We start from the raw sequence: 14,118 nt of genomic DNA, 5'->3' as shown, positions 1-14,118 counted from the left end.
GAACCTGCGCGTTACAAGGAAGCGATGGCGGCACTCAGCTCAATAGAACGTCTCAAAGCCATGGAATCCGAAATGGAGTCCATGTACGAGAATCAAGTTTGGAACTTGGTTGATCCTCCAGAGGGTGTAAAACCCATACAATGTAATCTTCAAAAGAAAAACAGATGCGGATGGTAATCCAACCATCTACAAAGCAAGCCTAGTTGCAAAAGGATTTTCACAAGTCGAGGGAGTTGATTATGACGAAACTTTATCTCTAGTCGCAATGCTCAAGTCTGTGCGGATTATGATGGCTATGGCTGCATATTTTGAATACGAGATATGGAAGATGGATGTCAAAACTGCTTTCCTAAATGGAAATCTGAAAGAGACTGTATACATGACACAACCAGAAGGTTTTGTCAATCTAAAGGATGCCGGAAAGGTGTGCAAACTTCAAAGGTCAATCTATGGTTTGAAGCAAGCATCAAGGAGCTGGAATCAACGTTTCGATGAAATCGTAAAAGAGTTTGGTTTCACTAAAAATGATGAAGAAGCTTGTGTATACAAGAAGTTTACTGGGAGCTCTGTAACATTTCTAATATTATATGTAGATGACATTTGGTTGATTGGGAATGATACTAAGTATCTTGGCACAATAAAAGACTGTTTAAAGAGTGTGTTTTCAATGAAGAACTTAGGTGAAGCGGCATATATATTGGGCATAAAGATCTATAGAGATAGATCAAGACGTCTAATAGCACTAAGTCAGAGCTGAAGGAAATATGCCCTAGATGCAATAATAAAGTATTATATATTTCCTTATATCATGATAAATGTTTATTATTCATGCTAGAATTGTATTAACCGGAAACATAATACATGTGTGAATACATAGACAAACAGAGTGTCACTAGTATGCCTCTACTTGACTAGCTCGTTAATCAAAGATGGTTATGTTTCCTAGCCATAGACATGAGTTGTCATTTGATTAACGGGATCACCTCATTAGGAGAATGACGTGATTGACTTGACCCATTCCGTTAGCTTAGCACCCGATCGTTTAGTATGTTGCTATTGCTTTCTTCATGACTTATACTTGTTCCTATGACTATGAGATTATGCAACTCCCGTTTACCGGAGGAACACTTTGTGTGCTACCAAACGTCACAACGTAAATGGGTGATTATAAAGGTGCTCTACAGGTGTCTCCAAAGGTACTTGTTGGGTTGGCGTATTTCGAGATTAGGATTTGTCACTCCGATTGTCGGAGAGGTATCTCTGGGCCCACTCGGTAATGCACATCACTATAAGCCTTGCAAGCATTGTGACTAATGAGTTAGTTGCGGGATGATGTATTACGGAACGAGTAAAGAGACTTGCCGGTAACGAGATTGAACTAGGTATCGAGATACCGACGATTGAATCTCGGGCAAGTACCATACCGATGACAAAGGGAACAACGTATGTTGTTATGCGGTCTGACCGATAAAGATCTCCGTAGAATATGTGGGAGCCAATATGGGCATCCAGGTCCCGCTATTGGTTATTGACCGGAGAGGTGTCTTGGTCATGTCTACATAGTTCTCGAACCCGAAGGGTCCGCACGCTTAACGTTACGATGACAGTTTTATTGAGTTTTGATGTACCGAAGGAGTTCGGAGTCCCGGATGAGATCGGGGACATGACGAGGAGTCTCGAAATGGTTGAGACGTAAAGATCAATATATTGGACGACTATATTCGGACTTCGGAAAGGTTCCGAGTGATTCGGGTATTTTTCGGAGTACCGGAGAGTTACGGGAATTCGTATTGGGCCTTAATGGGCCATACGGGAAAGGAGAGAAAGGTCTCTAAAGGTGGCCGCACCCCTCCCCATGATCTGGTCCAAATTGGACTAGGGAAAGGGGGCACCCCCTTCCTTCTTTCTCCTTCCCCCTTCCCTTCTCCTACTCCCACAAGGAAAGGAGGAGTCCTACTCCCGGTGGGAGTAGGACTCCCCCCTTTGGCGCGCCTATACCCTTGGCCGGCTGCCTCCCCCTTGCTCCTTTATATACGGGGGCAGGGGCACTCCAGAGACACAACAATTGATCCTTAAGATCTCTTAGCCGTGTGCGGTGCCCCCCTCCACCAAATTACACCTCGATAATACCGTTGCGGAGCTTAGGCGAAGCCCTGCGTTGGTGGAACATCATCATCGTCACCACGCCGTCATGCTGATGAAACTCTCCCTCAACACTCTGCTGGATCGGAGTTCGAGGGACGTCATCGAGCTGAACGTGTGTAGAACTCGGAGGTGCCGTGCGTTTGGTACTTGATCGGTCGGATCGTGAAGACGTTCGACTACATCAACCGCGTTGTGATAACGCTTCCGCTGTCGGTCTACGAGGGTACGTGGACAACACTCTCCCCTCTCGTTGCTATGCATCACCATGATCTTGCGTGTGCGTAGGAATTTTTTTGAAATTACTACGTTCCCCAACAGTGGCATCCGAGCCTGGTTTTATGCGTTGATGCTATGCACGAGTAGAACACAAGTGAGTTGTGGGCGATATAAGTCATACTGCTTACCAGCATGTCATACTTTGGTTCAGTGGTATTGTGAGATGAAGCGGCCCGGACCGACATTACGCGTACGCTTACGCGAGACTGGTTTCACCGTTCGGAGCACTCGTTGCTTAAAGGTGACTGGCGGGTGTCTGTCTCTCTCACTTTAGTTGAACCGAGTGTGGCTATGCCCGGTCCTTGCGAAGGTTAAAATAGCACCAACTTGACAAACTATCGTTGTGGTTTTGATGCGTAGGTAAGAACGGTTCTTGCTAAGCCCGTAGCAGCCACGTAAAACATGCAACAACAAAGTAGAGGACGTCTAACTTGTTTTTGCAGGGCATGTTGTGATGTGATATGGTCAAGACATGATGTGATATAATGTGTTGTATGAGGTGATCATGTTTTGTAACCGAGTTATCGGCAACTGGCAGGAGCCATATGGTTGTCGCTTTATTGTATGAGATGCAATCGCCATGTAATAGTTTTACTTTATCACTAAGCGGTAGCGATAGTCGTAAAAGCAATAAGTTGGCGAGATGACAATGATACTACGATGGAGATCAAGGTGTCGAGCCGGTGACGATGGTGATCATGACGGTGCTTCGGAGATGGAGATCACAAGCACAAGATGATGATGGCCATATCATATCACTTATATTGATTGCATGTGATGTTAATCCTTTATGCATCTTATCTTGCTTTGATTGACGGTAGCATTATAAGATGATCTCTCACTAAAATTTCAAGACAAAAGTGTTCTCCCTGAGTATGCACCATTGCGAAAGTTCTTCGTGCTGAGACACCACGTGTTAATCGGGTGTGATAGGCTCTACGTTCAAATACAACGGGTGCAAAACAGTTGCACACGCGGAATACTCAGGTTAAACTTGACGAGCCTAGCATATATACAGATATGGCCTCGGAACACAGAGACCGAAAGGTCGAGCGTGAATCATATAGTAGATATGATCAACATAGTGATGTTCACCATTGAGACTACTCCATCTCATGTGTTAATCGAACATGGTTTAGTTGCTTTGGATCACGTCATCACTTAGATGATTAGAGGGATGTCTATCTAAGTGGGAGTTCTTAAGTAATATGATTAATTGAACTTAAATTTATCATGAACTTAGTCTTGACAGTATTTTGCAAGTTATGTTGTAGATCAATAGCTCGCGTTGTTGCTTCCCTGTGTTTATTTTTGATATGATTCCTAGAGAAAATTATGTTGAAAGATGTTAGTAGCAAAGATGCGGATTGGATCCGTGATCTGAGGATTATCCTCATTGCTGCACAGAAAAATTATGTCCTTGATGCACCGCTAGGTGACAGACCTATTGCAGGAGCAGATGCAGACGTTATGAACGTTTGGCTAGCTCAATATGATGACTACTTGATAGTTTAGTGCACCATGCTTAACGGCTTAGAATCGGGACTTCAAAGACGTTTTGAACGTCATGGACCATATAAGATGTTCCAGGAGTTGAAGTTAATATTTCAAGCAAATACCCGAGTTGAGAGATATGAAGTCTCCAACAAGTTCTATAGCTAAAAGATGGAGGAGAATCGCTCGTGAGCATGTGCTCAGATTGTCTGGGTACTACAATCGCTTGAATCAAGTGGGATTTAATCTTCCAGATAAAATAGTGATTGACAGAATTCTCTAGTCACCATCACCAAGTTAGTAGAACTTCGTGATGAACTATAATATGCAAGGGATGACGAAAGTAATTCCCGAGCTCTTCGTGATGCTGAAATCGGCGAAGGTAGAAATCAAGAAAAACATCAAGTGTTGATGGTCGACGAGACCACTTCAAGTGTTGATGGTTGACGAGACCACTAGTTTCAAGAAAAGGGCAAAGGGAAGAAGGGGAACTTCAAAAAGAACGGCAAGCAAGTTGCTACTCAAGTGAAGAAGCCCAAGTCTGTACCTAAGCCTGAGACTAAGTGCTTCTACTGCAAAGGGACTGGTCACTGGAAGCGGAACTGCCCCAAGTATTTGGTGGATAAGAAGGATGGCAAAGTGAACAAAGGTATATTGGATATACATGTTATTGATGTGTACTTTACTAGTGTTTATAGCAACCCCTCAGTATTTGATACTGGTTCAGTTGCTAAAGAGTAGTAACTCGAAACGGGAGTTGCAGAATAAACAGATACTAGTAAAAGGCGAGGTGACGATGTGTGTTGGAAGTAGTTCCAAGATTGATATGATCATCATCGCACACTCCCTATACTTTCGGGATTAGTGTTGAAACTAAATAAGTGTTATTTGGTGTTTGCGTTGAGCATGAATATGATTTGATCATGTTTTTTGCAATACGGTTATTCATTTAAGTTAGAGAACAATTGTTGTTCTGTTTACATGAATAAAAACCTTCTATGGTCATACACACCAACGAAAATGGTTTGTTGGATCTCGATCGTAGTGATACACATAATCATAATATTGAAGCCAAAATATGCAAAGTTAATAATGATAGTGCAACTTATTTGTGGCACTGCCGTTTAGGTCATATTGGTGTAAAGCGCATGAAGAAACTCCATACTGATGGGATTTTGGAATCACTTGATACTTGCGAACCGTGCCTCATGGGCAAGATGACTAAAACGCCGTTCTCCGGAACTATGGAGAGAGCAACAGATTTGTTGGAAATCATACATACAGATGTATGTGGTCCGATGAATATTGAGGCTCGTAGCAGGTATCATTATTTTCTGACCTTCAAAGATGATTTGAGCAGATATGGATATATCTACTTGTTGAAACATAAGTCTGAAACATTTGAAAAGTTCATATAATTTCAGAGTGAAGTGGAAAATCATCGTAACAAGAAAAATAAAGTTTCTACGATCTGATCGTAGACAAGAGTATTTGAGTTACGAGTTTGGCCTTCAGTTAAAACAATGTGAAATAGTTTCACTACTCACGCCACTTGGAACACCACGGTGTAATGGTGTGTCCGAACGTCGTAATCGTACTTTATTAGATATGGTGCAATATATGATGTATCTTACCGATCTACCACTATCGTTTTGGGGTTATGCATTAGAGACAGCTGCATTCACGTTAAATAGGGCACCATCAAAATCCGTTGAGACGACGCCTTATGAACTGTGGTTTGGCAAGAAACCAAAGTTGTCGTTTCTTAAAGTTTGGGGTTGCGATGCTTATGTGAAAAAGTTTCATCCTGATAAGCTCAAACCCAAATCGGAGAAATGTGTCTTCATAGGATACCCAAAGGAGATAGTTGGGTACACCTTCTATCACAGATCCGAAGGCAAGACATTCGTTGCTTAGTATGGATCCTTTCTAGAGAAGGAGTTTCTCTCGAAAGAAGTGAGTGGGAGGAAAGTAGAACTTGATGAGGTAACTGTACCTGCTCCCTTATTGGAAAGTAGTTCATCACAGAAATCTGTTCCTGTGACTCCTACACCAATTAGTGAGGAAGTTAATGATGATGATCATGAAACTTCAGATCAAGTTGTTACTAAACCTCGTAGGTCAACCAGAGTAAGATCCGCACCAGAGTGGTACGGTAATCCTGTTCTGGAGGTTATGTTACTAGACCATGACAAACCTACGAACTATGAAGAAGCAATGGTGAGCCCAGATTCCGCAAAATGGCTTGAGACCATGAAATCTGAGATGAGATCCATGTATGAGAACAAAGTATGGACTTTGGTTGACTTGCCCGATGATCGGCGAGCCATAGAAAATAAATGGATCTTCAAGAGGAAGACGGGCGCTGATAGTAGTGTTACTGTCTACAAAGCTAGAATTGTCGCAAAAAGGTTTTCGACAAGTTCAAAGTGTTGACTACAATGAGAGTTTCTCACTCGTATCTATGCTTAAGTCTGTCCGAATCATGTTAGCAATTGCCGCATTTTATGAAATATGGCAAATGGATAAACAAAACTGCATTCCTTAATGGATTTATTAAAGAAGAGTTGTATATGATGCAACCAGGAGGTTTTGTCAATCCTAAAAGTGCTAACAAAATATGCAAGCTCCAGCGATCCATCTATGGACTGGTGCAAGCATCTCGGAGTTGGAATATACACTTTGATAAGTTGATCAAAGGATATAGTTTTATACAGACTTGCGGTGAAGCTTGTATTTACAAGAAAGTGAGTGGGAGCACTACAGCATTTCTGATAAGTATATGTGAATGACATATTGTTGATCGGAAATAATGTAGAATTATTCTGCAAAGCATAAAGGAGTGTTTGAAAGGAGTTTTTTCAAAGAAAGACCTCGGTGAAGCTGCTTACATATTGAGCATCAAGATCTATAGAGATAGATCAAGACACTTGATAAGTTTTTTCCAATGAGTACATACCTTAACAAGATTTTGAAGTAGTTCAAAATAGAACAGTCAAAGAAAGAGTTCTTGCCTGTGTTAGGTGTGAAATTGAGTAAGACTCAAAGCCCGACCACGACAAAAGATAGAAAGAGAATGAAAGTCATTCCCTATGCCTTGGCCATAGGTTCTATAAAGTATGCCATGCTATGTACCAGATCTATTGTATACCCTACACTAATTTTGGCAAGGGAGTACAATAGTGATCTAGGAGTAGATCACTGGACAGCGGTCAAAATTATCCTTAGTGGAATAAGGATATGTTTCTCGATTATGGAAGTGACAAAAGGTTCGTCGTAAAGAGTTACGTCGATGCAAGTTTTGACACTAAATCTAGATGACTCTAAATCTCGGTCTAGATACATATTGAAAGTGGGAGCAATTAGCTAGAGTAGCTCCGTGCAGAGCATTGTAGACATAGAAATTTGCAAAATACTTACGGATCTGAATGTGACAGACCCGTTGACTAAAATTATCTCACAATCAAAACATGATCACACCTTAGTGCTCTTTGGGTGTTAATCACATAGCGATGTGAACTAGATTATTGACTCTAGTAAACCCTTTGAGTGTTGGTCACATAGAGACGTGAACTATGGGTGTTAATCACATGGTGATGTGAATTATTGATGTTAAATCACATGGCGATGTGAACTAGATTATTGACTCTAGTGCAAGTGGGAGACTGAAGGAAATATGCCCTAGAGGCAATAATAAAGTATTATATATTTCCTTATATCATGATAAATGTTTATTATTCATGCTAGAATTGTATTAACCGGAAACATAATACATGTGTGAATACATAGACAAACAGAGTGTCACTAGTATGCCTCTACTTGACTAGCTCGTTAATCAAAGATGGTTATGTTTCCTAGCCATAGACATGAGTTGTCATTTGATTAACGGGATCACCTCATTAGGAGAATGACGTGATTGACTTAACCCATTCCGTTAGCTTAGCACCCGATCGTTTAGTATGTTGCTATTGCTTTCTTCATGACTTATACCTGTTCCTATGACTATGAGATTATGCAACTCCCGTTTACCGGAGGAACACTTTGTGTGCTACCAAACGTCACAACGTAAATGGGTGATTATAAAGGTGCTCTACAGGTGTCTCCAAAGGTACTTGTTGGGTTGGCGTATTTCGAGATTAGGATTTGTCACTCCGATTGTCGGAGAGGTATCTCTGGGCCCACTCGGTAATGCACATCACTATAAGCCTTGCAAGCATTGTGACTAATGAGTTAGTTGCGGGATGATGTATTACGGAACGAGTAAAGAGACTTGCCGGTAACGAGATTGAACTAGGTATCGAGATACCGATGATCGAATCTCGGGCAAGTAACATACCGATGACAAAGGGAACAACGTATGTTGTTATGCGGTCTGACCGATAAAGATCTTCATAGAATATGTGGGAGCCAATATGGGCATCCAGGTCCCGCTATTGGTTATTGACCGGAGAGGTGTCTTGGTCATGTCTACATAGTTCTCGAACCCGAAGGGTCCGCACGCTTAACGTTACGATGACAGTTTTATTGAGTTTTGATGTACCGAAGGAGTTCGGAGTCCCGGATGAGATCGGGGACATGACGAGGAGCCTCGAAATGGTCGAGACGTAAAGATCGATATATTGGACGACTATATTCGGACTTCGGAAAGGTTCCGAGTGATTCGGGTATTTTTCTGATTACCGGAGAGTTACGGGAATTCGTATTGGGCCTTAATGGGCCATACGGGAAAGGAGAGAAAGGTCTCTAAAGGTGGCCGCACCCCTCCCCATGATCTGGTCCAAATTGGACTAGGGAAAGGGGGCGCCCCCTTCCTTCTTTCTCCTTCCCCCTTCCCTTCTCCTACTCCCATAAGGAAAGGAGGAGTCCTACTCCCGGTGGGAGTAGGACTCCCCCCTTTGGCGCGCCTATACCCTTGGCCGGCTGCCTCCCCCTTGCTCCTTTATATACGGGGGCAGGGGGGCACCCCAGAGACACAACAATTGATCCTTGAGATCTCTTAGCCGTGTGCGGTGCCCCCCTCCACCAAATTACACCTCGATAATACCGTTGCGGAGCTTAGGCGAAGCCCTGCGTTGGTGAAACATCATCATCGTCACCACGCCGTCGTGCTGACGAAACTCTCCCTCAACACTCGGCTGGATCGGAGTTCGAGGGACGTCATCGAGCTGAACGTGTGTAGAACTCGGAGGTGCCGTGCGTTCGGTACTTGATCGGTCGGATCGTGAAGACGTTCGACTACATCAACCGCGTTGTGATAACGCTTCCGCTGTCGGTCTACGAGGGTACGTGGACAACACTCTCCCCTCTCGTTGCTATGCATCACCATGATCTTGCATGTGCGTAGGAAATTTTTTGAAATTACTACGTTCCCCAACAAGAGCATGTACATTGACAACGTTTTAAAGAGGTTTAAAATGGAGAATGCAAAGAAAGGTTTTCTCCCAATGTCACATGGCCCAACACTTAACAGAAATCAATGTCCCAAGATAATTGCTGAGTGAGTGCAAATGAGTGGAGTACCATATGCCTCTGATATTGGCTCCATCATGTATGCTATGATATGTACAAGACCAAATATGTTTCTTATGCCTAAGTCTTAGTAGCAGATACCAGAGTGTTCCAGGATTGGCTCACTGGACAACAGATAAGAATATTCTTAAGTACCTCAGAAGAACAAAGGTTATGCTCCTTGTTTATGGAGGGGATGAAGAACTCATTGTAAATGGTTACACTGATGCTAGCTTCATGACTGATATAGATGACTATGAATCTCAATCAGGTTATGTTTTTACACTTAATGGTGGTGCGATTGCTTGGAAGAGTTTCAAACAAAACGTTGTTGCGGATTCTACGACAGAAGCAGAGTATATTGTGGCTTCGGAAGCTTCAGAGGAGGTGTTCTGGGTCAAGACGTTTCTTGAAGAAATTGGTGTTGTCCCAAGTGTGATGAATCCAATGGCTCCCTATTGTGATAATAGTGGTGTCGTTGCCCAAGCAAAGGAACCAAGATCACACATGAAGACCAGACACATTGAACGCAAGTATCACATTGTCCGACAATATGTTGAGAAGGGATATGTGAAGATTCACATGGATTTGAATGTGTCAGACCCGATGACGAAGGCTCTACGATGAGCAAAACATGAGAAACACCAGATAGCCGTAGGTGTTAAAGAGACTATGTAAACTAGATTATTGACTCTAGTGCAAGTGGGAGACTGTTGGAAATATGCCCTAGAGGCAATAATATTATATGCTATAACTGCTATGATCCTGGAATATGCGATTCAATGAAAAACTCGTATGCACGTGTGGAATGTTAAATGGTAAATAAAATGTTCCTAGTCTCGCCTCTAGGACTAGCTCAAGTGTTGTTGGTGATCACGTTCTCTGGATCTTAGGATATCATTAAGTGTAACGATGATCCTAAAAGAACATTGAGATTATGACGTTAGAAGAACGATCATATTGAATTGACCCAATCTTGTTGGTTATGAATTGAGTTAATATCATCTGCATTCAATTGTAATAGCACAGACTATTAACGTGTGATATTGCTCCTTAGACCATGAGAGTATCGTGGTCACTTCTTACCGTATGATGGGCTTTGGGGTTGCTCAAACGTCCTGTAACACGGTGATCATAAGAATAACTTAGAGGTTCATCGGAAAGTTTGACAAGTGACTGGATAGCTTGAGAGTGGGATTTGCTCCTCCGACGATGGAGAGGTATTCTTAGGTCCCTCTCGGTGTGATGGCATCAATCATCATCTGGCCTGACACACATGACTTCGTCATGGGGATGCCGGAACACAATAACGAGAAAGAAGAACAAAATCGGTAATGAGGATTTCGGTATGGTGAGCATGGTGATGACTCAGGAGGATGCCGATGCATCTCGGGTTTTGTGAAGCAAAGGGAACATCACATGATAACCATTCACTCGAATATCATTTGTGTACTCACAGGGACCAATATGGATGTCCACGGTCCCGCTGTGGGTCATTGAACGAACGGTTTCGTCCATGTCTGTGAGTTACCGAACCTACGGGGTCACAAGCTTAAGGCAATCACAATCTGATGAGTGTTAGTAGGATTGGAGTCATGAGAATATATTTGTGGAATTATTTCATGAATATCCAGAATAGTTCCGAGAGGATCTCGAAGCGTTTCAGGGTCACCGGAAGGGTTTCGATGAGCATCAGGTAATACCGGGTATTACCGATAAATTATTTTTATATATGTATATATAATAGTCTAGAGGTATTTAGAACATTTTATCTTTAATTTAAATATCAACGGGCCTGAAAAGGCCAAGAGGTGGAAGGTAACTTGGGCCAAAAAGGCCCAAGTGGGAAAGTGCCTCCTTCCCTAAGGAAGGACGCCGAATTGGATAGGGGAGGGGAATCGTCCTCTCTCTTCTAGACCGATGCACCAAGGGGGAAACTTTTCCCGTTGGTGGCTGCCCTCTCCTTCCCCTCCAACCTATATATACATGAGGATTTTGCTCTTCTGGACATACAAGTTTTGGAGCCTTCTCTAGTTCTTTTAGTTCTTGCTCTAGTTGGTCCTAGTTGACTAATTAGAGCTTGGCTAATCCTCTTGCCCTCATAAAGAAGCCATGTGTGGTTCTAACCTCCTCCCTCTAATTCTCCGGCGACGATTAGCTCTGGACGGTGAAGCGCTGCCGGATCGTGAAGGCTGCACGCTTGCAACCAAGTAGAGAGGTCGTGCTTTCGGTCTTCAGTTCGAGGGACTGTACGTGGGCAGTACGAGGGATCGTTCATCGACGGTTCGAGGGACTCCAAGTATGGTCTACACCGACACGTTCTTCTTCCGTTGCAATTCGGTGACGGTAACGATCGTGATCCCAACCTGTGATGCATCTTCATATTGATCTTGGGTGATTGTAGGTGCGATTTTTTTGTTTTCTACCACGTTTCTCAACAACAATACCAAGTTATCCTCGTTGCCGATTTTGTTCCCTTTACTCGTTTTCGCATTCCGGTATCATCGTGATCACTATCATGTTGTGTCCAAGCAGACAATAATGGATGCCATAATACTTAGTGGGCCTGGAGAGTATCGAAAAGCACAATATGTATGGAAAAAAATAGTCATAAGAAATAAAAGTTTTAAAATGTGTGAATCAGTATTTGGACAATACTAAACATGTATATAGAAAATGCTCCTGCTGTAGAAAAAAATGTACAAATGTGTATGAAAAAATTAGAAATAAAAAATATATGTTTTAGAAGATGCTAATCATGTATTTGGAAAATGTGAAACGTGTATATATAAAATGTTCCCGATGTACAAAAAAATAGGGATGAAAATGGAGCAGAAACTTTCTGCTTTTCGAGACGAAAAATGGAAACAGAGAGGGAAAATGTAATTGGAAATGGAAATTTGCAAAACGAAAATGGAAACGGAATTTTTTATGCGAAAACAAAATGATGTTTTCCGGTGGAACAATCGCAAAAACGTAATTTTCTATTTCCGCTATTTCGGTTTTGAACGTGAGCGCATGGCTATTTTGCAGCCCAACGAACATAGTTAGGCCATACACACTTGGCAAAATGGCCCAGATAGCCCAATGTCTATAGCACTACTACCATGTCAAGCATGGCAGCATACAAGCAGAATCCCTAATCGACCAAGCATGGCAGCATACAATCAGAATCCCTAATCAACCATGCCTCCTTCGCTGACGTAGCCTCTCCGTCCGGAAATACTAGATATATCCATTTTTATTCATTTCCATGACAAATAATTCCGGACGGAGGGAGTAATATTTAGTAATCACCTTATCAATTGAACAACTTTGTTGGTTTTCTTGTTTATTCCCTATAGCTTAAAGGGTCTTTAGTTCCGATGAACACTCCGCTTTTGTCTCCGCTTCCGTGCCGTATTCGCTCCATTTTCATTTCTGATAGTATTTGTTTCTGTATTTGTTTCTGGTGTTTCCACATTCATTTCTGCTTTCTTAAAAATATGAAAACAAATGTGACAGCACCTAGTTTTGGCCCTTTCCGCTCGCTCTCATCCCTACAAAAGATGATAATGTTTATCTATATGTTTTATCAAATATTAATCATGTATATAAAAATATACGATATGTATGAAAAATAGACATAAAAATATAAATTTTCAAAAATGTTAATGGGAATGTTAAGTATGTATATAAAATATGTTTTTGTTATATATGAAAATGTACAAATATAATGAAGAAAACCGATAAACCCAAAAAAGAAACACAACAAAACCAGAAAAACAAAGAAGAGAAAGAAAACACAATTAAAAATAAGAAAAAAGAAACACAAAATCATTAGCAACTTTGAAGGAAATGAAGAAAAATGATGAAAAAGAAAGAAAGAAAGAAAACCTGTGAAGAAATAAAAGGAAAGGAAAAAGGAAAAAAGATAGAAAAAATTGACGAAGCCAACACGTAGAATGAACGAGCGAATGACTGAGCTAGTAGCGAGCGAGCGACCACGCTAATGGGTTGGCCCATGTGTGTGAACCATTCAGGCGAAATGGATGCTATCTCGCTTTAAGTGAGACTAGTAAGGCACACGTGCATTGCACGCATGAGATTTGGCAACAAAATTATGAATAAATACCATATTATAGCATGTAAGTTTTGAGTCATATATGCATAATATAGATGTTTGTTTAGTTCTTATAGTTCATCTCATTCAAAATCAATTAGTTTTATAAAAAAAATTAAGATTCATGGGATTGTGCATTGTAAAGCATAAAGTAAAAACAAATAATGGCAATTCATTTAGAAAAAAAATTGGACAATTATACAGAATATTCTAGAATAAAGGAGAAGTGCTTGTGTTTTGAGGTTTGTGCATTATGCTTAAATTCAACCATGGAGTCTTCTAGATTGTACATGTGGCAGAATTTGATGGAATGTAGATGATATCCAACGACCAGTAGTGCTCGGATTTGCCATCTCTGCACCGTCAGATTGGCTTCATCCAACGACAATCTTTCAAAGTTATTCGCACACTATATAGGGGTATAGATATACTGTTCGCGCGGGGAAGCTACAGTGTTATGCTTGCCCGTTAGCGGATTGCATTTTTCTATCTGTTTTGAGGGGTCGTTAGTGGATTGCCAAAGGCGAGACGACATGCCCCCTGGCGGGGGCGCCCCTGTATCTCACCTTCAGCGAGTCCAACTTCCGACTTGC

This window comes from Aegilops tauschii, chromosome 2, assembly GCF_002575655.3.
Source record: "Aegilops tauschii subsp. strangulata cultivar AL8/78 chromosome 2, Aet v6.0, whole genome shotgun sequence".
Taxonomy (NCBI): Eukaryota; Viridiplantae; Streptophyta; class Magnoliopsida; order Poales; family Poaceae; genus Aegilops; species Aegilops tauschii.
Note: the sequence above shows the minus strand (reverse complement) of the source record.